Below are 27888 nucleotides of genomic sequence, written 5' to 3' on the forward strand. Positions count from 1 at the left end.
GGCAAATTCAGGATAATACTAATTATTAGAAACGAGTATCGTAAAGTGGGGCTACTTGGACACCTTTTTAGCACACTTTTTGATGTAAAATATGAGACTTTTATATTAGAGCTATTAAAAAATATACACTCCACCTACTTGGCCTAGGAGATTATATAGCTAGTATAAAAATTGGAAAATATCTTTCAGAAACTTTAATATATATATATATATATATATATATATATATATATATTAGGTGTCCCAATAGCCCAGGTTTTGGGATTACTTGGACACCTAACTTTTTTTAGTCATGAAACGTTTGGTATGCTTGTTAGGTGCTCATGTTACCCGTAATATGTGGCATAAGTCTTCAAAAGTATATTATCTTTGTGAATATGTGTATATAGTATACAGTAATACTTTAAAGGAAAAGTAAGGTTTATTGAACTTTTATTTATTCTCACAATATTTTTAAGGAAAACTAAAATTTATTGAACTTTTATTTCTTGTCACAAATTCTTTATTAAACTAACGTCTTCCGAGGTACTTTAAATTTTACTGCTGCCCACTTTTTCGACATTCCTCCCAAACTACCTCTATCCCTTTTTCCATATCTTATTTTTTGTAATTGTTGTAGGGTTTTGACTCTGGGGTATTTTAATAAGTTCGCACCATTTTAACAATTAACTACCTGTAACAATGAAAATCCCGCGCCGTGGCGTCGTGGTCTAAGGCATCCTGCCTAGGACTCGCGCTGGTTCGAGTCCTCACGGGGGAAGAAATTTTCTCATGAAATTTCGGCCAGTGTATGGGACCGGTGCACACCCAGCATCGCGATGCACTTGGGGAACTACGATAGGTAGCGAAATCCGGTTGCGAATACCAGCTATAACGCCTGGGGGGATCATCGTGCTAACCACACGATACCTCCATTCTGGTTGGATGATCGTCCACCTCTGCTTCGGCATTTGGCGTGAGGCCAGCAGTCGGCTGGTCGGTTTAGGTCCTTCATGGGCTGTATCGCCAAGGGTTATTATTATTATTATTATTATTATTATTATTAACAATGAAAAATAAAACATAATAATGTAAGTAACTGATAATGTAGATATTAAATATGTCACGTAGTATCCAAGTAGCCGTTTCTGTTTCCATTTATATCATCCATCTCTTTTTCCCTTTGCTTCTTCCATCATTCCCCTCTTCTACCCTCTCCTTTCTCTACTATCTTCTCTCTTCCCTTCTTTCATAAACTTCTCATTGTCTTCGTCAGTTCCATTCTGTTTCCTCTTTTCCCTCTTCTTCCTTCTCGTTTCTCTTTCCCTCTTCCGACTTTTTCTTCTTATTCATCTTTCTTTCCCTACTTTGTACTCCTTTCCGTCTTCTTTGTTGTTCTTCCCTAATTTTATCCTCATTCTACCTTTCTCCTGCTTCTTCTTCCTCTTCATTTCCTTACCCTGCTTCAACTCCATCACTTATAATGTACCCGCTTCCTTATAATGCACAGCCCAATGCCCACAAACTGATCTCTGTTCCGACTATTAAATAGCTGCAATTAAAATTATATACAGACTAGCCCCTTAAGTGCTTGCTGAAATATTTCAACCTCCATTAGAAAATAATCTAGTGACAACAGTTTCAGTATGGAACTAGTTTCCTAGGCTACACTCAATTATGTACAATAATCCCCTCTCCACAACCCTTCCGCAAACACTACCAAGACGAAAAGCACACATGCACTCCAACAAAATGCTGAGGTGGACTTGCCGGGGCTGTTTGTAAAGGTCAAAGCTAAACACTTAGTAGCTAAATGGGAAGAGAGGAAATTGGTATGAAATTTAAGCTGACCCGCTTTAAGTTATTGAGATAAGGTCTCCGCGACCAATACAGTCCAGAGGGTCAAGTTGGAAAGCGTTCGGCACTGCGATATTAAGCGTCAGGTGGCTCAGGTGCGAGACCCGCAGACCGCCGTAATGAGAAGAGAGTTTGCGCTAATAGGAAAGTAGTTTCCAGCATCATCCACAAGGTGGCGCTCCAAAAAGATTCACATTTTTGTTATCACAAGACACAGGCTAATGTTTATGGAACCTTTTGGTAAGAGAGGAAGGTCTAACACTTTTGTAACATACAAGAAAACACTGAATAAATATTTTACAACTTTGAAATATAACCTTATCCTTTGTTTCACTCTATATAAATAATATTGATGCAAAAAAGATGTATGTATGCAAAAAAAAAAAACTGAAATGGTGACCTTTAAACATCTCGTTTACAAAACATACTTACTTACTGGCTTTTAAGGAACCCGGAGGTTCATTGCCGCCCTCACATAAGCCCGCCACTGGTCCCTATCCTGAGCAAGATTAATCCAGTCTCTATCATCATATCCCACCTCCCTCAAATCCATTTTAATATCATCTTCCCATCTACGTCTCGGCCTCCCTAAAGGTTTTTTTCCCTCCGGCCTCCCAACTAACACTCTATATGCATTTCTGGATTCGCCCATACGTGCTACATGCCCTGCCCATCTCAAACGTCTGGATTTAATGTTCCTAATTATGTCAGGTGAAGAATACAATGCGTGCAGTTTTGCGTTGTGTATGTTTACAAAACATAGTTGTAGCAAATACTGCTATTAAACTAGAGTCGAAATTATAGTATCCACAATATAATTGCACTTATTTAAGAGAAACCACAAAGACGGAGGAATTACACAGAAAACTTACTGCACCTCAAAATAAATTTTTATTTAGTCAACATATACACCTTTAATCTCTAGACACTTAGTGCAACGGTCGCAAGGCAATTCTAAGTATTTTGATTTATAATTCTTTCTCGTCTTTGTTTGCAGTCTACTCTTCCAATGTACTTACAAAGTATTGTTGCTTCATTTGACAAAAGCTTCCTTCCTGTAATTTTTTTTTTGCTTCAGAAATAGGTGACAGCCTCAGCGGGCTAAATCTGGCGAGTATGGGGGATAGTCAATCCAAAGCAAACTTCAACTTTCTACAACGCAACCAGAGACTTGTGAGCGAGCGTATTGTCTTGCAAGGACAGCACAAACTTGGAAATTTTATTATCTCGTTTCTCCACAATTTGTTCCCAAAGTTTAAAAATAATGAAGAATAATAAATTCCCATCACAGGTTTATCTCGTTCTAAGCGACATGTCAAATTATTTCGTCTTAGTCCTAAAAAGAATTGATCAAAGGACCTTTTCTATCATCTTTGAACGCGATATTTCTCTGAATGGGAAAACCCAAAGAATTTCCACTCTTTCGATTGTTATTTTCTTTTGATGGATCCCTTGTTCGTCTTCATTTTGCTCTCATTACTGTTATTATTCTTTTTATTATTATCATTTCTAAATAGAAATTATTATTATTATTATTATTATTATTATTATTATTATTATTATTATTATTATTATTATTATTAATATTATTACTACTACTGCTATTATTTGTGTATTGTTTTTGTGTTAATATTATTGTTATATTTGCTATGTATTGTTATGCTGGTTGAGTAGAAGAAAAGGCCTTATGACCTTAACTCTGCCAATAGAAATTAATAAATAAGTAAATATATAAATAATAAAATAAAATAAATAAATGAGGAGTCTGGTATCAAAGACGGACATACGTAATTTTTATCGAAATTTAGTTAAGCTTATAGTATTTTTCGCGCTCTTTCCAAATTTATGGTCCGTTTATTTCAGAATCTTCATTTATATGCTTTTATGAATGTTAAAGTTTGTTGTTACTTTCATAATCGGACACCTCCATATAGAGTTTGTTTCAAATATACAGACATCATTATTTCACCCTACCAGATTGCTGGAAATGGCTTAAAACTTTCATGGCGACCAGTTAATGTTTACATTCTGAAGAATTTGGATGTTTTAATAATTACGTTCACTTTTAGTTCGAAATTTTATTGAGATTTAAAATGATCTTTGAGCTCAATAAGTTGAAGTGTACACCTGAATTGACTGTAGGTAGAAAACGTACATTTAATCCTAAACAATGGAAACGTGCTAAAGAAAAACGATTGGAAATGAATGCTTCATCAATAAAAGTAGGGGTCAAAGTAAACCAAGAGAAACCTGAGAATATTCAGGTTTTACTAAGTGAACATTTGAGAAATAATGGAAGGAAACCCCCTGTCTTCAGTGGCGTACCTGGGTAGTACTGTAAATCAGAATTCTGATACAAAATAATGTATTCATAATGAATTTGATTGTTTTGAAGTCCCTTTAAACGAACCACAAGTTATCTGTGTAGAAATGCAGTAAAATAAGAACTAACAGTGAAAATGATATTATTTTGAGAAATTGAATGGAAATAACATTCTAAATTTTTTATTCTAAATTTTACAGTTAAATATTAGTTTTAGAATAAAATAATAACTTTCATAGGACTTTCTCATCATTATCCTGATTCTGGGTTGTGTTTATTAAAAATGGACACTTGCAGCTTCGTTTCAAAAACGGACAAAGTCAATCTTAGTATCAAAAGTAGACATTATCCTGATTCTGGGTTGTGTTTATCAATGTGTGCGGTAACGAAGAGTCGTCCAACAATAAGTGTTTTCCTTGCCCTACCTTCAACTAACACGAATTCTCAAACAACGTGTAAATACAAGAAATGTGTTTCAATTATAAAAGTCTTTCGTGGTGATATCGCGGTTACTATACCGATCGTTGGATCGAGATTCGGTTTCTGCAGCTTTGATTCTTGTCATTCTTGACTTCCTTAACTTATCGTTTGTATATATCGTTTAATTAATATAGGCTATTATAAGTTACAAGATTTGCTTATTTACTTACTTACAACAATAGAAAGCAAAATATGTCAGACAAAATGAATAGATGTACAAGCAGTTCAATGTTCCTTCAAATTTAAGTATCATAGAGTGAATCGGGGGGAGATAACTATCGGGGGAAGATGCTTATTTCTTTGTAGTTTTACATTCTTTCAAGAGAGAACGCCACGCGCAAGTCTTCATCAGAGTCCGTGGATGGACTCTGGTCTTCATGATCACTGAGACAGTTGAATGTTTGTAGAGCGGAAGCTAACTCATTTTGCCACGTGTTCTTGTTGTGAGAAGAATAAAACCAAGAAAACAGCTCATCTTTCTGCTATAAAATAATTGCTAAGGTATGTTAAAATTTTAATCTTCCTTCAATTCGTAATAACTGTCAAACCTTTGTAATGGATATTGTAGTAAAGGTTCTAAAGTTTGTATTGTCAACAACCAACGACCTTTTTCCGCAATCTTAGGTTGCGTCACAGCACTAGGCATCTTATCCCGTTACTTGGGGAAGGTGATCACTTTTTTTCGGAGTAAGATGGCAACTTGTTGCAAGAGTTTTATTTTTTGTTTTATTGCAGGGAATGTGTAAACATTACGTAAGATCCTATGGTAAAAGTCAGTGGATTGAGGACAGTCTTCAACCTGCGATGGAACATATTATAACAGAGGATATGAACTGTTTTAGAGCATCGCAAGCATACGGGATTCCTTACCGTATCCTTAAACGCCTCCTAAAAAAGAATGATGACAAAAAATGTACTGAGTTGAATTCATTGTGTGCAAGAAGTGATTTCACGAGTCTTGCACACAGAAATAAAATAATTGTAATGACTGTATTCGTACGTAGTGATAAACGAGTGAGAAACTGTCCATGAGCTTTAGATTAAGTCATTTTTGTTATGTACATGTATAAAACCAAGTTCAGGTAAAATACATATGTGTTGATTGCATTTGCCATCTTACCCGACTATCGGAGAAACATGCCTACAGTGCAGGCAAAAAGAAAACCTGTATCTATAAACAAGGTAATTAATTTTTTCTGTTTCGTACCAAAAATATAGTTTCAAAATACCTTCCAGACTTTAATATTTCAATATGAAATTCAAAACTAAATGAACAGTATCTTAAATTTTCAATCAAAGAAAAAGTAGGCATCTTCCCCCGATCATGCTCATCTAAGATCTATGGAATACAATAAATGAAATGAAATGAAAAAAATCCACTCTAATATAGGAGTGTCATTTGAAATTTCAAAGGGAGTATTGGGGAATATTGATGTGAAACCTAAAATACAATTAACACTGGTTATAAACTTGCCCCTCAGTATCTAAATTGAGATATTTTTGTTTAAATTAAACGTAATTGAAATACTTGTAATTAATTTAGACTGGGAATTTTTTAATGAAGGTTCTATATAGGCCTTATTATCTCTTTGAGCAGGATACGTTCAGACCAATTTTAATCTCATTTTAAATTCCTATAAAATATAAATTTAATTTCATCGAACAAGATTAATCGTATTGAATATCCTTTAAATTAAATATCGTCTTCGTAATCACTTGCACAGGTATCTGATCTCGTTTCAATAGTTTTGATAAATATATTTAAGGCGTATATACATTAAATAGGGGTAGCTTTTTAGAGGGTTGATAAAAAACGTTTGAAGATAGCGTGCGAAAGAGAAAAAGAAGAAGGAGAGAGAATTGTGTAGAGCTAATAGAGTGTCGGATACAGGAGGTAGGGGATAGTCGTGGAGAGGGGGTGAAGGCAAATTTTCAAGCACAGGAGGGATGGAAAAAAAAGTTAAATAGCTAGAGGTTTACTTGCCACACCTGGGTTCTTAGATAAGACTAGAAATTCCACTACCACTGCCGTACGCTGCAAGAAAGTTCATGTCAAATCACACGTTTTAATAACTATAAATTGAATGATAAAAGCTAGAAGGTGTTGTAACCAAAACATAGACGCGAAAAGGTGTTATGTTACACTGCCACACCAGAAAGCCGCTTGTTTTTCGTTTGATTCTCTTACAGAAGCAAATCCTGAGCTACTTTAACGTGCAATAACAAATGTTGAACATCGTTTTTGTCAGAAACAATTTCTAATTCCTTTTTACTGTATTCGAACCGGGGTATCCCACATGAAAAGCTGTTAAGTCTACTCATAATTCGTTCATACTACAGCTTCATTTTAGGGCTCTGAATAACCTTGGGCAGATCTTGTGGAATTTATAATACAAAACGTGACACTATCACAATTATCTTTCCTTTCGAATACTTTGGTCCGCCTAAAATTCGAACAGAACCGGTTATTTCCACCGACAATAAGAAATTAGTTTTTTTTAGGGTTTTGGTGCGTTTTTTACTGTTTTTATCCCAACTCAGTCATTTCCGTCAGAAACAGTGTGGTAAAATCAGTGCAGTGGAAGCTCTTAAGTTCGACAGAAATCAAGTTCGACATCCTATAGTTCGACTGCTTACGTAGGAGAATTAGACACGTCACTATACGGGCACTAAGAAATGGGTTTGCCATTTGAATGGAAATTGGTTCTGTGTCTTGTATGATACTTTTGTTAAAGGAAAACAGAATATTGTATTGATTAAGACATCCATATTGATAACTGATTTTAAATTAATGAACTCTTCTTTCTCTATTTCAGATTGTGCCATTTGTGAGACGGAACTATCGAAACCCACTGTGGTACTAGAAGCGCATACACAAGTCTCGGGGCGGGCAGGAAATGAAAGTACAGTACTGTATTCGTTGATGGATAACCAATAAGAATTTGTATTCATTTCACCTGCCACACCCACTATACTTATTTGACTAAACTTTCAATTCTGTTCTGTCGAACTTAGGAGAGGCCACTGTATTTTCAATCAAAATCCGATAATCCCATATAATACTAACGCCAATAGTTTCATTGTCTTTTTTTGTACCAAAAACGGACATTTCCAACATTCTGTATGTGTTTCAATTACCAAACCATTAAAATTGCTTATTTCCACTTCTATGTGCAAGAGTGATATCTTATTGCCAATTGAAATTATTGATAGGCCTATATTAATTTTTCCATGATACAGTAGGATGAAAGTGAAGGATATCTAGGGAGATACGCTATTCAATTCATATTTTCAACGTGCATCCACATAGTTGAGCTAAATGTTTTTAGTAGAAATTGCTGTAAAAGTGTTCTGGTACGGGTGATTATGTAGTAAGCACTGGTCAGGCCGCCATCTTCCCACAATAGAGGTCTGGGGAACATATTTTCCTGTTAGAGTGTCAAAATTTAATTAAAATATATGTATATATTTGGTAATGTAGGGCCTAGGTGTTCTGGCACCTATTGCTGGAAGACTGTATTGTTATATTCGTTACACCATGATACAGTTAATGTAAGTGACGTATATGTTTTACTGTTACAGCCAGCGCTAGCGTTTCTGGCGTGTGTCCTTAAGTAAAAACCAGTCAGTGAGCACTTGTTTGCAGTGTAGCTGAGAACAGTACCACCCAAATACACGTCATGTCTGGGGCGTGTCTTTGAGTACTTTGCCCAATCAGTGGAATTTTTTGCCACTTCGGCTGAGAGAGGGTGGCATCTCCTAAACAGAAGTCACGTCAGCAGTCTGCCAATCACAGTTGTCAGCTTTTTCTCATACACAATGAGACAAAGATAAGATACTCGCTCTCAACGTTCCCACTACTTATTTCACACGCCAGAAACGGTGGCTTTGGTTATATACATCTCAAATAGCTTTCTTAGAACAAAAGTGAACATTTCCCTCATTTTTCCGAACGAAACTGGACGTTTCCAAAATATTTTTGTCTATAAAATGATTATTGGCACCATTAGAACAACGGACGTAGCATGCACAATACATGAAATTGTCGTTCACTTTGTGGTAAAGTGAAGGCTCGATATAGTTTTTCTATTTCCTAAGAAAAAAAAAATACTATTTTGGAAATGACAGGTTTTGTTCGCAACCTCTACAATTTCACTATAAAGTCTCTATAGTTAAGTATGGACGTACTCAGATATACTTAGTATAACATGCTACGACCGGATCACGAGACTAAATATGTAGGCCTGATATTCGGCAAAATAGAAAAAAAAAATATCACAACATAATGAGGAGAAACTTGAGAGATAAGTTTAAAAGGTTATACAGTAGCATCAAATGAAGTCTGAAGAGTATGAAATTTGTAACGAGTAGTTACGGAAAAATAAAACTAAGAAACTCTGCAAATTTCTACGCCCAGTAATTGTAATACAGTGATGTGTAAATGCTGAAAGAATATAGGAAGAGACGAAAACAGTATGTCCAAAGAGAGAGATTTTGATGAATAATTTCATATACAGGCAAGAATAGAAATAGAGAATTCTACAAATCAGCTTTTTAATGAAACAATTTGAGCACCAGAAAGAATTAATAACTTACATTTTAATACCGGAAATAAATGAATCGCTAAAAATTCATCTGAGAGATTATCTTTAAATAATTTTATTTTGCATACAATTTCATATCTTCATTTTTAATATGAATATTCAAATGAAGAAGTGGAACAACTGGATAATACGCACGGCAGACCAATATCGATAGTCGACTCTACTCGCTGGCCACTAGTCACCGGGAAGTACCGAGCCGTATCAAACAAAATATAATCGAAATGGTGGTAGTCAAATTCGCGACTATATTCTTAAATAATTCACTCCATTAATCAAGTTCAAGGTTTTATGTAGTACAACGGCGGTTTTTTGAATGTATTAAAAGAAAATGAAGATGTAATAAGATAATAAACTAGGTTATCACAAGGAAATTAACAGGAAAAAGGGTGTGTTTCACGGAATACAATTAAAATGACGGAAAGTAAATTTCCGGTTAATGTTCGCCAAAGCGTAAAGTACGTAATTATGACGGCGTTGCTGTTTTATTTCTGGCCTATAGAAAAATACCTAGCCTTTTACGAAAAAAAAAATTTAAGGACCATGAAATTATTCACCGCTTTCATTATAGGCCTATTATTTTTTAACAATATTACGAATCAAAAACTGTCATATTATATAATTTTAACTACTACATGGACGAATCAAATCAAGCTAACCTTACCAAAGCTAACCTAACCTAACCAAAGCTAACCTAACCTAACCAAAGCTAACCTAACCTAACCAAAGCTAAGCTAACCTAACCAAAGCTAAGCTAACCTAACCAAAACTAATCTAACCTAACCAAAGCTAATCTAACCTAACCAAAGCTAATCTAACCTAACCTAAGCTAAGCTAAGCTAATCTAAGCTAACCTAACATAACATAACTTCGTAAATGCAAGGCCTGTAACCGGAGCAAGAAGGGATCTCAATCATTTAATCTGCAAGTACACGCAAAAATAAATTCAAGTAAGGATCACGCTCCCACTGCATGAGAGGTCCGCGCATGCGCTACAGCAAAACTGTTTCTGTCCTGAGCCTCTCATCTAAGGCACTCGTCATAATTTACTCGCAATATTTACGCAAATACACATTGTCGCTAACAGTGGTGCTATCTCTCAATAATGTTCAGAACGAAGGCGGTAGACAGAGAGAGAAAAAATGTATCCCGCCAACTACGCCACACACCAACGTCATGTTCTTATGTTGGTGACATTGTGTATTTACTTAAATTTGGTGGTAAACGTATCGGCACGGTTCAAAGTGACCGTGCTAATTCTCCAGTATAGCGGAAGAAGTATTAATTCAGATGTCCGAATTGTCTGAATTTTTTATATTTTTCAGTCTGAAGATTTTACTATATATATATATATATATATATATATATATATATATATATATATATATATATATATATGTATTAATCCTTTGCAGCACTAATGTAATTTTTTATGTTTTCTATAACCTGGACTATAACAAAGCTTCGAACAATTATTTTCCAAAATTTTAACTCTGTGTAGAGAAAGAAAGAAAACTGAGTTTCTTCTGAACAACCACTATGCTGCAAAGGGTTAAACAGAACGTTATAGCATCATTTGAATAATAAAATCTAAAATTAAAGAACACGTAACAGTCAGAATCAAGAACGGACATTAATTAGGAAAATAAAGAAAATTATCCTAAATTGAAGACCTAGCAAAACAAAATTAGCAGTGCACAAATCAAAGAAGACCTCGGAAAAAGTTTAAATAAATATAAAACAAACATTATATATATATATATATATATGATAAAAAGAAATGTTACAAGACAAACCAAGAAAACGAGATGCTATGTAGACAGGCCTAGAAGTATAACTATACAGTGCTAATTGAAATAGGTTGAATACGTTAATCCATACAAACAGATGATGATTATATAATAATAATAATAATAATAATAATAATAATAATAATAATAATAATAATAATAAAAATATGGGCGAATCAAGAAATGTATATACAGTGTTAGTTGGGAGGCCGGAGGGAAAAAAGACCTTTGAAGAGGCCGAGACGTAGATGGGAGAATAATATTGGGATCGATGGCGGGCTTATGTGAGGGTGGCAATGAACCTGCGGTTTCCTTGAAAGCCATTTTTAAGTAAGTATGTATGTTACTGGTATTATTATTATTATTATTATTATTATTATTATTATTATTATTATTATTAGTGTGTGTGAATTAAATTATTGACCTATTATTATTATTACTATTATTATTACTATTACTATAGGTCCACCAACTTCTTATTACCGATTGGAGATGAGGTCGCTGCTATCGCTACAAACAGTAAACATCAACGAGTTCAGTACAGTAGTTCGGACTCCTGCCGTCGGTAATCGGAACTTGGCTGGCCTATACTGTGTTTGACTGAAGTGATTTTAATTAAATTGAATTAAATTAAAATCAGTCCGAAATCTCTCGGCCTAAGTCCGTGTTCGTCAATTATTATATGCAGTAACTAATCTAATATATGACAATTTTTTTCAAGTGAATATACAATACCTATTTGTTAGCTCCTTTACAAAATATAGAAAATATCCAATAATGCGTCACAGAGTATAATACTGACGATTATACAGCAGTTAAAGATAACAACGACTGGAAAATCCGTATTACTTGGAGAAAACTCTCAGAATGTTCCAAGAACGGAAGCTCATTGGACTAATTAACTGGACTGGACCGATCGACTGAACGGACTAAGCATATCGACCTGTTGGACTGAACACATCGACCAACTGGATTGAACCAACCGATCAAATGACCGAATGCATTAAACTGTGTAATACTGTAAATGTCCAATGTAACAAAACACACACGTATTGTTTTTTTTTTTCAATTGGAAGTATGCCACTTTTGCTCGCCAGCCATCTCAAAAGTGGATCGGTTTTTAAAGTACATTACAAAGTACAATCTCATAGAGAAACTAAAAATACGTGGTTGGAAAACTGAACCACTTGGAGGCGGCGAATGCTTTCCGTAGATAACCCAAATTGGCAGCTCGTTGTAACACTCCACTTCCACGGACGTTCTTGCGGGCACGTGTTCTTCATTAACATACGCTTTACCGATTACAAGAAATCGCCCCTCTTGTCACTTAAGCGGAATGTTAAATGTACGTAGGATATTGTTTTTAATGATACAACGAAATTTAATGAACCTAAACTTTAAATTGGAATACACTCCTTTAAACAAAACTGATTTTTATTTATCACAACAAAATGCATTCTCTTAAAACAATACACAATATGATGTTGAATATTAGGCCCGCCGTTAGCCAAACGGCTAGAGAGTCGGCTTTCTACTCTAGTAATCCGGGTTCGAATCCAAGTGAATTTGTAGTAGACAAAGACGGTGCATGGCTGTAGCTTTACTCATGGTACTCCCGTTTCCCCTACCGGCATTTCACCATTGTTATATTATACGGTTCTATGTAGTTTGTCTCCCATGGTGAACCGAAGGGAGCAGAGAGAACTACGACTTCGGCGCATCGCATAAAGTCAACTACACGCATTGGAGGAAAAAAGGTATATATGAAGTACAACAAATGTTCATAATTCCGCTGTAACTCAGTTCAACCGGCACTCCATCTAGTCAATCAGATCAAGCAGCCAGCCAACTAGCTAAGCAATCAATTTAGCCAGCCCACCAGTCAATCAGTTCAGCCAGTCAAACAGTTTAGCCAGCCAACAAACAAATCAGTCTAATCAATCAGTTCAGCAAGTCAAGTAGTTTAGTCAGCAAACCAGCTAGTAAATCAGTTCAGTCAGTCAAGTAGCCTAGCCAGCAAGCCAGCTAGCCAATCAGTTCATCCAGCCAAGCATCTAGTCAGCAAACAAGCTGATAAATCAGTTCTGCCAGTCAAGAGTCTTGTCAGCAAATTAGATTGTCAATCAGTTCAGCCAGCGGAGCAGTCTAGTCAGGAAATCAGGTAGTAAATCAATTCAGCCAGTGAAGCAGTTTAGTCAGCAAACCATCTAGTAAATCAGTTCAGCTAGTCAAGAGTCTTCTCAGTAAATTAGCTAGTCAATCAGTTCAGCCAGTGGAGCAGTCTAGTCAGGAAAACCAGCTAGTAAATCAGTTCAGTCAGTCAAGTAGTCTAGTCAGCAAACCAGCTAGCCAATCAGTTCATCCAGCGAAGCATTTAGTCAGCAATCAAGCTAGTAAATCAGTTCAGCCAGTCAAGAGTCTTGTCAGCAAATTAGATTGTCAATCAGTTCAGTCAGCGGAGCAGTCTAGTCAGCAAATTAGGTAGTAAATCAATTAAGCCAATCAAGCAGTTCAGTCAACAAACTAGCTAATAAATCAGTTCAGCCAGTCAAGTAGTCTAGTCAGCAAACCAGATGGTAAATCAGTTCAGCCAGTCAAGTAGTCTAATCAGCAAACCAGCTAGCCGATCAGTTCATCCTGCCAAGCATCTAGTCAGCAAACAAGCTGGTAAATCAGTTCAGCCAGTCAAGAGCCTTGTCAGCAAATTAACTGGTCAATCAGTTCAGCCAGTGGAGCAGTCTAGTCAGCAGATAAGGTAGTAAATCAGTTCAGCCAATCAAGTAGTTTAGTCAGCAAACCAGCTAGTAAATCAGTTCAGTCAGTCAAGGGTCTTATCAGGAAACTAGCTAATCAATCAATTCAGTCAGTCAAGAGTCTTATCAGCAAACTAGCTAATCAAGCTAATCAATCAGTTCAGCCAGTGAAAGAGTCTAGTCAGCAAACCAGCTAATAAATCAGTTCAGCCAGTCAAGCAGTCTAGTCAGCAAACCGAATAAACGCTCATGTCATCAGAGATATTCCGTATCTCAGTTTTAAGTAATTATCAGTCTTTATATTAAGATGTTAAAATAAGTCCGATTTCAAGAGCGACTATAGAGATTTACAATATTGCCATTTAATATAGACTGGAGAGTAAACGTTGTAATGATTGTTTTCTATGTTTTTACAGCGTACAATTCTTTGTACAGAAATCCTTCGACTTTGACAGAGCATGCGCATATATATCAGTTGTCTACATTCTCGATATAACAACTAATGCAAGTTTTTCTTCCCCAGTCTTTAAGACGGGCAAAATTATTGTTGTTTTGTGTACAAAAAATAATGAGCCTCTTACTTCTTTTCCTTTCCTTTTTCTTTGTAAAATTAATATTCTTTTATTCAGAGAGAGCAGCTCTTCGACTCACCCCCACCACATCCTGATTATGTAGCATCTGTAGAAGGGGGATTTCAGCTCAGCATAGATCTGTTAAAACGATACACAGTGCTGAGGCTATAACTTAGAGGGTTGCGGTGTTTTATTTCGGGGTATGTAAACTTAAGAGGGTGGGAGGGGGGGCTTTTCTTCTCGCTTCCCGTTTGTTGTAATATATTTTAGCTGTTATTTTGGTAGTCAAATCAAATGTATTAGCATTCTTAATTTAAGGAGTAGAACAAGGGTGAGGAGGCAAGATGGGTTGCAGATGTATTGAAGATTTTTATACTAAGTTGTTAGAAAGTTTTCAAGTGAAATTTAATTTATTATATCTAGGTGGTGGATGTTGAACTCTTTCAGGGTTAGATCTCCTTTGTGCGAAAAATTTTGTGCAAGCAATTCGTTTTCAACAGTGGAGACAAACACCGCCTTAAAGAAGCCAACTTATTAAGTGTTAATTACGAAATAAATTAATTTTTATATTCACTTACATCTGAATAGTGTCAACTGGTTTTTACTAGCCTGTTTGAAGAAAACAACTCGGATCTCAAATTAACAGATTTTGGTGAATTTGGCTCTTGATTATTTCATTATGACATTAATTGTATTTTCTTACGGTCTTACTAATAAAAGCTCTATATACAGACGTTTAACTGTCTTATACAATGAGTAGCTCGTTTATACGTCGTGTGTAAATTCCTTCTTAATAATCACTACATCCGTCGTGTATAACAGTATAACTGTTACACAGCTATGTCATAGTTTCCTCAGTACTTCGTTATGAAAAGTAATAGAATATCTGAGGTTCTCTATTGCATCCGGTAGAGCGCTCTAGTGTGGCGTGGTAAGTATCGATAGTAGAACTGGCTCTAATCGATTACCACATTATATTTTGGTCAAAGAGTACGAGCTACAGCAATATAATTCTAATTATTCTGTGCTCTTTGGTTTGTTCTTCTGTGGTTACAAGGCAACCATCATCACAAAATTACAGTCGATACCAACAGCTGTTAGAGGGGACGCCCATTTTTTGTCTCTATACAACGCTTAAACAAGGGGTTTCGTGTATATAACTACTGCAAAGCAATTCCCATTGTATAGTTACAGCCTGTTTATACATTGTTTATACATCCATCGCTTATGCATGGTTTATTAGTAACGTTTTCTGTCTCCATAAGTATCGTATAAAAACTATACACTATTAGTGCAAAAAGTACAACTTTCAACCAAACTCCTATTTGGAGTAGCATCAATAATTTTACTGACACATAAAGAGATATCTACTTACCATACACGAAAAATTTAATATGAACGAGTTTTAACTATATACTAAACACTCATCCACAACGCATCGTATTATAGCCTATAATACAGTATGTTTGTCATGAAAAGTGATGTAGAGTAGTAAATTGTGTGTTAGAAACAGACAGTATCTAATTTGTAACAGGATGAGAAAGATGAAAAGTAAGTAGAGGAAGAGAGGATCAGCGGAGGAAAAGAAACACTGAGATAAAAAAAGGAATAGAAAGAGATTTACGTAAGAGAAGGGACAAAGAGGAAGAGAGAGAAGCAAAGGAGAGGGGAGGAAAGAGACGGTTAAAGAGGAAGAGGGTAGAAGTAATAAAAAAAGACGAGGAAGAATGATTAAGAGCATGGGGAGAGGAATGAAGATGAGTGTGAGGGATAAAAAGAAATAATAGGAATAAAGAGGAAAGAGAGAGATAAAGAAAAGAAAGGGAGAAAGAGGAGAAGCAAAGAAATAAAGAGAAGAAGGAAAGGGAATAAGAAGAGACAGGAAGGGATAATGAGGGGAAGAAACGAGATGAAGAGAAGAGAATGGATAAAGAGTAGAGAGAAATATGAAGAGGAAAGAGAAGGATTAAGAGGAGGAAGAGAAATGGAAAAGAGGGAGAGGGATAAAGAAGAGAAAGTAAAGGAAGAAAGAGGAGAAGCAAAGGAATAAAGAGAAAGGGAAAGGGGAATAAGAAGAGACAGGAAGGGATAATGAGAGGAAGAAACGAGATGAAGAGAAGAAGAGAATAGATAAAGAGTAGAGAGAAATATGAAGAGGAAGGAGAAAGATTAAGAGGAGGAAGAGGAATGAAAAAGAGGGAGAGGGATGAAGAAAAGAAAGTAAAGGATGGAAGAGGAGAAGGAAAGGAAATAAAAAGGGGACGGGAGAGGAATAAAGAAAAGCAGAATAAAAGATGAGATGGATAAAGAGGAGAGAGAGGGATGAAGAGGAGAAGGAAGAGAGGTGAATACGAAGGCGTGAGATTAAGAGGGGGAGGAAAAAGGATGAAGAGGAGAAAGACGAGGGATGGAGAAAAAGGAGTGGCATGAAGATGAGGATGGAGAGGGATAAAGAGCAGAAGGAAAGAGATAAGAATATATATAAGGATGGAGTGGAGAGAAATGAAAAAAGAAGAGGAAGACAGATGATGAGGAGGGAGGAAGATTAGAGGTGGGATGAAGAGGAGAAGGGAGATGGATAAAGAGAAGGAAGAAAGACAAAAAGAAAGGATACGGATAAAGAATATGGAAAGTGATAAAGAAGAGGATGGAAATTTGAAATAAAGAGGAAGTGGGAGGGAAACAAAAAGGAGGAGAGAAAGGGATAAAGAGAACGTGGGAGGAAGATAGCGAGGGAGACAAATAGGTATGAAGAGCGAGAAATGAAGCATAGGTAGGAAGATAATCACAAGAAGACAGACAAAGAGAAGGAATGAGAAGAATAAGAGTGAATTAATAATGTGGAGGGAGGGAGATAGTGTAGGAAAAAGAGACATGAAGATGAATATGGATGTAGGAGAACAGAAAGAAGGAAAGAATAGAGACACTGCTGGAGACAGAAGATGTCAAAAATATTTCATGGCGAGGAAAAAAATAATAGATGAACTAATGCCATTATAGATGTTTGGAAAGGAAAGACAAAGAAGACGGTAACTGTGAAAGTAAAATACCACTGAAAACCACAAGTGACAAAATGAAAACTCATACACCAATGTTGAAAGTATTGACTTGAAAAACACGAGTGACAACAGACAAACAAACCCTGACAATAATATTAAATGTATTGAATTACAAATCACGAGTAACAACTTGAAAACACCGACACCAATGTTAAAAGTACTGGCTTACAAAACATGAGTGACATAAAATAAATCCAACACAAATCTTCGAACTATTGGCCTGTAAATATCAAATTATACAATGTAAACAAGACAAATTTTCAAGTTTCGAAATCATGAGTCGCATAAATGAAAACTTGAATACAATGGCTATAATACTACCATTAATTTACACCATAAGAAATTCAAACGGTCATCCAGAGAATATCTTAGTCATTCCCAAATCGGCAAAATATTATTGTGCATCATCATTGAAATAAATTACTGTGGAATGCCAAGTACCTGTACATGCCATCGCAATGAGAGTAGTGGAACAACGTGCACGAGACGTGACAGCTGCGGATTGAGGATTCAGTTCTTTTTTCGGGAGTCGGCACCAATTTTAAAGGTATTCACATACTCGTAATTCCTAATGGAAAATTTCAGCGTTATTGTAAGCTAAAGTTCACAACTGTTATAACAAATCTTCAGTAGGCCTACTTCAGTATTCTTTTAATATCACTTACAGTCACCTGTAAACAGGCATATATTATACAGGGACATCATTTTATTTTTTCTAACATTTTTAATATTAACCTGGCTATACCTTTGGACTAATGGTTCATAGCCGGAAACACCGCTTGCTACCCCCTTCCATGATTGAAGTTCGAAGATTCTGGCGTAAAATACAAACAAATCACTTTACTAAGTATAGGAGGGAAGAAAAGTAGTTCATCCATTTACGTAAACTAGGTGATATCGTAATTCTGAGTTTGATAATTTTCATTAGGTTTTTGTTTAATCAAAATACAGTACAGTATTAACAATAAGTGTTTTTACTCACGAACTGAGTTATCCATGCTAACATATTCTTTATGCAGTGTATATTATACTGTCTACAGCACATTAGCGTACAATATAGAGAATGAAGTTAAATTGAAAAATAATCATAATATGGATATTTAAACACATTTTAGAAAATGGTGGCCGTTCATTTAGATAGGCTTCAGTTCTTTTGTGCATATTATCGCACTATAGACAATTGCATCTAATTCCAATTACCAGTCTCGTCCTTCGTACTAGTAACTCATATTGAAATAATTCTATACCTATTATGTAAAAGAGTACCTTACGTACTGTAAATTCAATCTTCACTTCTGCTCGACCCGCACAGATAAAATTATTCAGAGATGCTATCTACTGTCCGTCCAAGTGGTTATGTCGCAGGATTGTAGAAAGAGGGGAAAACACGTGACAGTTAATTACTTTTAAGTTATTTTGAACAGTTGCGGGTGAGAGAAATCGGGATGCGACGTAGACAAACGGACGACAGTACCTGTGCGAAAATATGATTCAATATTGAAAACTCTTTCGTCACTGGAAAACGCGAACATATTTCTGGAACGTACTATACTCACCACCTCAATACTGCTTGTGTTTACTACGACCTTAAGGCGACTTTGACTTATACTCTTGGTTCTGTGAGGAGAACAGTTGGACGTTTACTAGTAGAGAGGGTGGGAGTGAAGTACATTCAAAAACTCAGGTACAATAAAAATTGAAGTAAAAATAAAATGATGTCCCTGTACAATTATTAGCAACATATAGAGGAAGTATTACACACATGAAATAGGGGTGAAAATATAAAACAGTGTGATATACGCCCTGAGTTGAGTTGTATTCCAGCGAAAACCTTCTTAATTACTACGCACTGATACTCTCTTTCGTTGAAATGTGTTAGTTTTGCAGTTAGAAGCTGAACTGTTGAAACGTTTATCATTATTACGTTTTCGAGGAAAGTCAACATTTTGGCTGTAAGTTCTTCAATATACTTGTTATTCCTCAATTTTAAAAACATAAATTATTTATGTTCTACTGGAGCTAAATGACAGCTGTGAGCAGTATGGGATGAAGATAAATGCAAATGAGACAAAGACCATGACCATAGGAAGAAACATAAAGAAGGTAAACTTGCGAATTCTAAATGAGGTAGTACAGCAAGTGGACAACTTCAAATACTTGGGGTGTACTATAAGTAGTAATATGAGCTGCAGCTAAAGAAGTCAAAAGGAGAATAGCAATGACCAAGGAAGCTTTTAATAGAAGCATGAGTAGTAACAGTAGTAACATGAGCTGCTGCTAAAAAGTCAAAAGGAGAATAGCAATGGCCAAGGAAGATTTTAATAGAAACATGAATAGTAACAATAGTAACATGAGCTGCTGCAAAAAAAAAAGTCAAAAGGAGAATAGCAATGGCCAAGGAAGCTTTTAATAGAAACATGAGTAGTAACAGTAGCAACATGAGCTGCTACAAAAAAAAAAGTCAAAAGGAGAATAGCAATGACCAAGGAAGCTTTTAATAGAAACATGAGTAGTAACAATAGTAACATGAGCTCCTGCCAAGAAGTCAAAAGGAGGATAGCAATCACCAAGGAAGGTTTTAATAGAAAAAGGAGCAAATTTTGCGGGCCTTTGGAAAAAAGAACTAAGGAAGAGACTAGAAATGCTTTGTGTGAAGTGTAGCCTTTTATGGGGCAGAAACATGGACATTACGACGAAGTGAAAAGAAGCCAATAGAAGCATTTGAAATGTGGATATGGAGAAGAACGGAACGTGTGAAACGGACAGACAGAATAAGAAAATAATGAAGCTGTGTTGGAAAGAGTGAGTGAAGAAAGAATGATGCTGAAACTGATCAAGAAGAGGAAAATGAATTGGTTAGGTCACTGACTGAGAAGAAACTGCTTACTGAAGGATGCACTGGAAGGAACGGGAGAAGAGTTAGGGGCAAACGAAGAAGATATCAGATGATAGACGACATTAGAATATATATATATATATATATATATATATATATATATATATATATATATATATATATCATATATGGAAACAAAGAGGAAGGCAGAAAATAGGAAAGATTGGAGAAAGCTGGGTTTGCAGTTAAAGATCTGTCAGAGGGATAAAGCAACTGGCCACCCTACCCCATTATCTCCTGGCCTAGTTACCTCATAAGTAGTGCCTTGTTGGTATCAGTTGTGAGATTCAGGCCTGTCTTCGGACAGTTGACTAAACAACATAGGAAAGCTGATAAATACGGTAAAGACAAAGCATTTTTATCGTAACACTAATTCAGTTTACCTGCTACAAATAGATGGATCTTGTAAAATTTATAGTGATCTAATACAATAGCCATTTTAAAAGTATTTTTATTATCATGTCATTCCCACATCAACTTACAGGAAGTCGATTATTTCTGTATTTTCTCAGAGTCTCCCATTATTGTCAGTGGATGCAGAGGGACGTTAAAATAAGCAATTAGGATTCGATTTCGGACAAATTCTGATATATTTTTGGCGGAAAGAGTAACTGTGGGGCTGTTTTCCTACGAGTACTCTTGATTTTTCAATTACAGCTATTCACTATTACTCCATTCGCTTGTATAAATAATCTCTGAGAATGAAAAAAATGATGTAAAACGTAGAGTTTACCAATTATCAAAATCATTTTCTCATATATTCTATATGAGGGAACACTACGTAATGGAAGAATCCAATGTAAACATGGTTTACAAGTAGGGAACAGGGATGATATTAACGCACGCCTCGCTCTCTTTTGGTAAACTTGGTCACGTTTGAGATAACTTGCAACTCCTTGAGGATACCCCCTAAAGTCCCACAGGAAGAAAAAAAAAGCGAAGACCTGCACGCCACCTAACGTGTATAATTGGAAAAGAATTCTCGTTTCTTTATCTCTCCCAATAACAAGATTCTGATCGTTCTTGCAGCTTCTGCAATTTCTCTCCTTCTCAAAGATTTACGAAGAGAGGAAAACTCTAACAATGGATAAATGTTCATTTGTCACGTGAGCGAAATGTTACAACTTACAAACATCCTATTCTCCTCTGTGATATTTTATCTTCTCTTTACTATCCATCACGTGTACTCCACCCATCTTCTCTTACGTTGCAGCTGAACACAGAATCACGGAGCCATACATTCCCCCAAAATAAAGTTATGAAAATCACCACGTCACAGTTTAAGACAATTCTCTAACTTCAGTATTCCATTTTTGGTGTGGGTTCCAATATCTCAATATTATTATTCCGAGGTTAGTATTTTAAATTTTTAGACATTTTCTTATCCCACACTACAATAATATACTCCTCCACCCTTGGTAGCTCAGTGCTAGAGCACGGTATTACCACAGTCTACTATATACAGTCACGAAGCTTGAGTTTTGAGGGTACTAGGAACAATAAACTGTGCCGGTACTATTTCGCATTGTCTGTAATGAGGCGATAGTAGTGATCCAAGTGGTCAGCAACTATCTATGGATGCATATTTACTACGTATTGAGCTTCGTGGCTGTATATACTAGAATCTAATGTCTTCAGATTTTAACTTGTACTTTAGATTTATGTATGTAATTACTGTCTTCAGATTTTTTTGTATATTTAAATACTGTATTTGTTCATGAAATTCATAAAATAAGTTGCTGTTCGTACAAAAATATAATATCAAATTTAATACTAAAAATAAATGTATTAAATTTCTTTATTAAAAAAAAGACTGTGGTATTACTTTACTATTCGAGTTTGATTCCCGACGTTGATATCAGGTTTTCAGAATGCCAATTACATATCATCAGCAAATCTTACGCACTTCTTTCTTCTTCCTCATACTATCACCGCTTCCATGTTCTGAAAACAGTTCTTCGCTAAATCCTCCAACTAGATGTTGAAAAGGGTAAGTGATAAAGGTCATTCTTGTTATACTCCTCTATTTCACTTCCTTCAGAAATAGGGAGAGGAGTACGACAAGGATGCAAAATTATTCTCGTCAAATAGTTTATACAATTTAAGAAGGAAAACACTTTCAATTGATACCCCTCTGCCAGGCGAGAACAATAGAAGTGCAATAATTTTCATGTTATCATACGACCACAAATACCTACAAACGTCAGACTGTTTCTTCGATAAACAATTAAAACATAACTATTCACTTTCATTTTCCGATAGGTAATTACATAAATAAATACAGTCACAAAATTTTCATTGGAATTCTGAAGATAGCAGATCAAATGCACCATTAATTTAATTTAATAGTCTGACCCAATATTTTGGGTTTGCCTTGCGACGCAGAATAGCTCACAATAAAATTTAGAATGAAATATTATATAAGCTTAGTTCAAACAAAAGAGGTTAAGAAATAACAAAAAATAAAACTTAGTACAATTTAAATTGAGTGTACACCATAAAGATGCTGGCGAAATATCACTACAGAAAATTGTATTATGGTGGTGACGATGGCATTTTGAAGATCTCTCTTCAATTTGTATTTTTCCCTCCTCTTTACAAAGGTTTTCGGAATAGTGCCTCTCGCTCCGAAGAAGAGACCGGTAACTGTGATTTTTTCAATGTTTTATTTCGCTAATAGATACTGAATCGTGGGCTCGTAGATTTTCTTTTTCTCTTCGTTTACTTCAGATGGTTGAGTGGCTGAGATTTCAAATCTGATTCTAGGATCAATTATTTCGGCTGTCTGTTTATTCTTTTAGCTATGATATCGATCCTATGAATGTTCCCACCATCAGCAATAGAATGAACTTCCTCGTGAACGTCTAGATTTTTGGATCGAACAGATACTTTATCAAAAGACAGCTCCACTTCGATAAATTTCCATTTTTAATCAACATGTATAAGACGTTCATAAGTTAACAAGTTGTGTTAAGGTAATTTCAACTTCTAGTGATTTTTCGAAGCTATATTTCATTTTACCGAAAACGTACCTTAAAGTAGAAGAAATCAAATTAAGTTGACTGTACAGTACTGATGACACGTAAGACTTGTTACACATTCTCAAGCCGAAAATAAACCAACCAGAATTTAAGTTAAAAGTGTAAAAGTGTGTACTCACCGCATTGTTTAAGGCACAAATGGGACACAAAGCATGGACCGACATCAATGCTAGATTAGCAACACAATTATACTTAGGCAGGGCAGATCATATTAGGAAGTTTAAATGTAGAAAACAAAGAACGGACGTGGCAAAATTTTCCTTTCTTAACCGCACAATAGTAGACTGGAACAGCTTACCTGCGGCAGTCTTTCAAGGTGATCCTCTCAAATTAATTTAGGAAAGGTTGAGAAGAGTAGACTGAAAATGTAATTGTAGGTGCAGTGTTAATATCTAAGTTGTGTCATGTAATTAATTAAGTTTATATGTAATTAATTGAGATGATATGTAATTTAGTTGATACGTAAATAAATTAAGGTGATATGTAATTAATTAAGATGATATTTAATTAAGTTGATTTGTAATTAATTAAGGTGATATGTAAATGCTTACATTGGTAATAGTTGGGTGAAATAGAAGTACTTATAAGTTAGGTTTACTTTTGCTTATTGTACACGTTATTATAGAATAGTTTTTATTTATAGTCCTAGGTTTATTGCATCTATTTACTCGTATTTATAGTTAGAAATAAATTTAGGTTTGTTTTATTTTATTTTTTTTTTATTTTTCTTTTATTCCTGTAATTATTGTAGAATTATAATGGTATTACTGTATATTATACATCACTGCCACCTGGTGTATACCCAATTGTAATACATACATACATACATACATACATACATACATACATACATACATACGTACGTACGTACATACATACATACATAAAGTGGCAGAAGACTTACGGAAATTCCTGTGACTCCGTATAACTTCTACACAGGAATTAGAGCAAAGTAATAGAATAAATAAATGCAATTTTATATAAGGCTTAAATGTGAGCAAAAAGAAATAATCTATGAATAACAATCAATCTGTGCTGCTCAGCGGAGGGAATACTACTGGCGGAGGAATCGAAAATTACGTCTAACGCTCTCCTTTGGTGACCACAAGTACCATCATAGGTGGCAGATAGAGTATACGGAGGAATGCTGAATTTCGGAGGGAAGGATGGATTCCTCAAGGACAACCGGCAGGCCGATCGACCGGGGGGAATGGCAGCAGTTGTCAGTGGAATAAAATGGAACGGATGCGGGTATCCGGCAGATGGAAAATTTTTAATTCGGTTTAAAATAGCAAAATTTTGTCAAGGGTGCTTACCTATTATTAAAATTATTTACAATTTACATTATCTGTATTTTAAATTTTGTGTACTATTATTACAATTACTGTTGTTATTATTACTTACTTACAAATGACTTTTAGAGAACCCGCAGGTTCATTGTTGCACTCACATAAGCCCGCCATCGGTCCCTAACCAGAGCAAGATTAATCCAGTTTCTACCATCACATCCACATCCCTCAAATCCATTTTTAATATTATTCTCCCTTCTACGTCTCGGCCTTTCCAAAAGTATTTTTCCCTCCGGTCTCCCAACTAACACTCTGTAGGCCTATGCATTTTTGGATTCCATATGCCCTGCCCATTTCAAACGTCTGAATTTTATGTTCTTAATTATGCCAGGGAAAGAATATAATGGGTTGTGTAACTTTCTCTATTCTCCTGTAACTTCTCCTCTCTTAGCCTCAAATATTCTTAAGCACCTTACTTTCGAATACCCTTAGCCTCTGTTCCTCTCTCAAAATGAGAGTCCAAACTTCACAACCATACTCAACAATCGGTAATGTAACTCTTTTATAAACACTTTCGAGAGCAGACTTGATACAAAAGCTTCTCAACCGAATAATAACAGGCATTTCCCATATTTATTCTGCGTTTAATTTCCTCCAGCGTATCATTTATATTTGTTTCTGTTGCTCCAAGATATTTGAATTTTTCCACATTTTTAAACAATAAATTTCTTATTTTGTATTTTTTAGTAGGTTATTTTACGACGCTTTATCAACAGCTTAGGTTATTTAGCGTCTGAATGAGATGAAGGTGATAATGCCGGTGAAATGAGTCCGGGGTCCAGCACCGAAAATTACCCAGCATTTGCTCATATTGGGTTGAGAGAAAACCTCGGAAAAAACTTCAACCAGGTAACTTTCCCCGACCGGGAATGGAACCCGGGCAACCTGGTTTCGCGGCCAGACGCGCTGACCGTTACTCCACAGGTGTGGACTTATTTTTTATTCCTATTTCGTGCTATGTTCTGGTCAGGAGACATAATCATATGCTTTGTCTTTTCGGGATTTACTTTCAAACCTACCTCATTACTAGTTTCAAGTAAAGTTCCCGTTTTTCCTTAATAGTTTGTGGGTTTTCTCCTAACATATTTACGTCATCCGTATAAACAAGCAGCTGATGTAACCCGTTCAATTCCAAGCTCTCACTGTTATTCTGGACTTCCCTAATGGTATATTGTTAAGCAAAGTTAAAAAGTAAAGGTGATAGTGCATCCTCTTGCTTTAGTCCGCAGTGATTTGGAAAAGCATCAGGCAGAAACTGGCCTATACGGACTCTGCTGTACGTTTCACTGAGAAACATTTTAATTAATCGAACTATTATCTTGGGAATACCAAGTTCAATAAGAATATTATATAAAACTTCTTTCTTGACTGAGGCATATGCCTTTTTGAAATCCATGAATAACTGATGTACTGTACCATTATATTTCCATTTTTTCTCCAATATCTATCGAATACAAAAAATCTGATCAATAGGCGATCTATTACTCCTAAAACCACACTGATGATCTCCAATAATTTCATCTGCATATGGAGTTAATCTTTTCAAAAGAATATTGGACAAAATTTTGCACGTCAACAAATGTGATATTCCTTGAAAGCTACAGCTATTACTATTATTATTATTATTATTATTATTATTATTATTATTATTAATATTATTGCGTTGTGGTATATTTATTAATATTATACTATGTTCTAACAGAACATATTCATGAATATTGTGTAAAAGTGTTTTTCAGAGTTAAGGTAATGAAGAGCCTGAATAAATTATTTTTAAACAGTAAACCTTAACACATTCACATCACACGTTTCTTCAGTTCCATTCTGAAATTCCATTTAATATATTTTATGTTAAACTAAATCGATTCGATTATTGTCAGCATCTATTTGTGAATAAAGAATGTTTCTAGGAGAACTATAATTGTTTATATTAGCTACTGAAAAACTTTTCATTTCTTGTAAATCCTAATTGTAAATACGTTTGTTATGACTAATGGTTAAATATTTTTAAATTATATTTGCATCATAACATTTACATTTTTTACGTTGAATAGTGTTCATCTACGAGGCTGCGCTAGACACAAAATGTAAGTCACGATGGCGTGTAACATCATTTGATGCCATTGACTCGGTTGGTACCTGTAAAAGGATAGAACACAAATCAATATCTAAATTAAAGAGTAAATAAAACGCTTTCTGTCAAAGCAATTTATTTCATTCCTTAATCATGGATAAAAAGAAAGAACAATATGCAGAATTTCATTACCGTTATGAAATATATCTTCGGATTCGACTTAATCTAAAATCATAAATGTGGAACAACCAGAGAAGATTTATACACAGATATGGTATTTACCAGAAATTTATAGAATATTTTTATCAACTACTTATACTATACACCAGCCATTTTCGACTGGTGTACCGCGAGAAAATGAATATAGTGAAGGTTGTCGTAGTAAATTGAAAGAAGAAAAGTGAAAACAGTAATTAAAAAGTAAGTCCACAAGAGTTAACACTCAGATAATGCGGTACAAGTCAACATTCGGTAAACATACTCACTCCTAAAACGCTTAAAATTCTCCCTTGGTTCGGAACCATTGGTTTAGATTATATAAGTGTGCCGCGGGATTTTAAATTACACCTTTAGTGTGCCATATGTTGAGAAAGGTTGAAAAGCGCTGCTACAGATCTATATTTATTAGAGATGGGCGATAGCCACTTACGATAGTATCGATAGTACTATCGATTGGCATTACAAACTGTTTTTTGCTAATTGGTTATAAATTGAATATATAGTCTATCTGAATTTATATTTAAACATTTATTGAACTATGAATTTAATAATACGAATATATATATATATACACACACATATATATCACAATTGAATCTGAATTACATACTAATAACACACAATATTATAATCTGTCCTTAAAGTGCCAGCATTAAGCATCATTATAATGTGTTTTTTAACATGTGTCTATTGTTCCAAGGATAGTCTAAGTTTCCCATTCAAATAACCATCTCCACTTAATTGGGCTGCAGACGGTTTCGCCTTTCATTTATTTCATTTATTCAGTTTTGGATGTTAGTCTTTCCAAGGGAACTCAAGATCCCAGTGAATACAGATACTTTCTGACCAAATTACTTAGCTGTGGGTGAATGGTGTACGATAAAAGAACGAGTAA

General features: G+C 35.2%; 1 long non-coding RNA gene across 1 annotated transcript in view; it reads right to left on the reverse strand.

Moving 5' to 3' along the window:
* LOC138709343 (uncharacterized) overlaps positions 1-26842 on the reverse strand; it is a 445573-nt gene extending 418731 nt beyond the window's left edge. The window contains exon 1 of the long non-coding RNA XR_011334915.1: positions 26737-26842. This is a non-coding gene — a long non-coding RNA (uncharacterized lncRNA). The remainder of the gene's footprint in view (positions 1-26736) is intronic.
* Between the last annotated feature and the right edge of the window lie 1046 nt (positions 26843-27888).

Source organism: Periplaneta americana, chromosome 1, assembly GCF_040183065.1.
Source record: "Periplaneta americana isolate PAMFEO1 chromosome 1, P.americana_PAMFEO1_priV1, whole genome shotgun sequence".
Classification (NCBI taxonomy): domain Eukaryota; kingdom Metazoa; phylum Arthropoda; class Insecta; order Blattodea; family Blattidae; genus Periplaneta; species Periplaneta americana.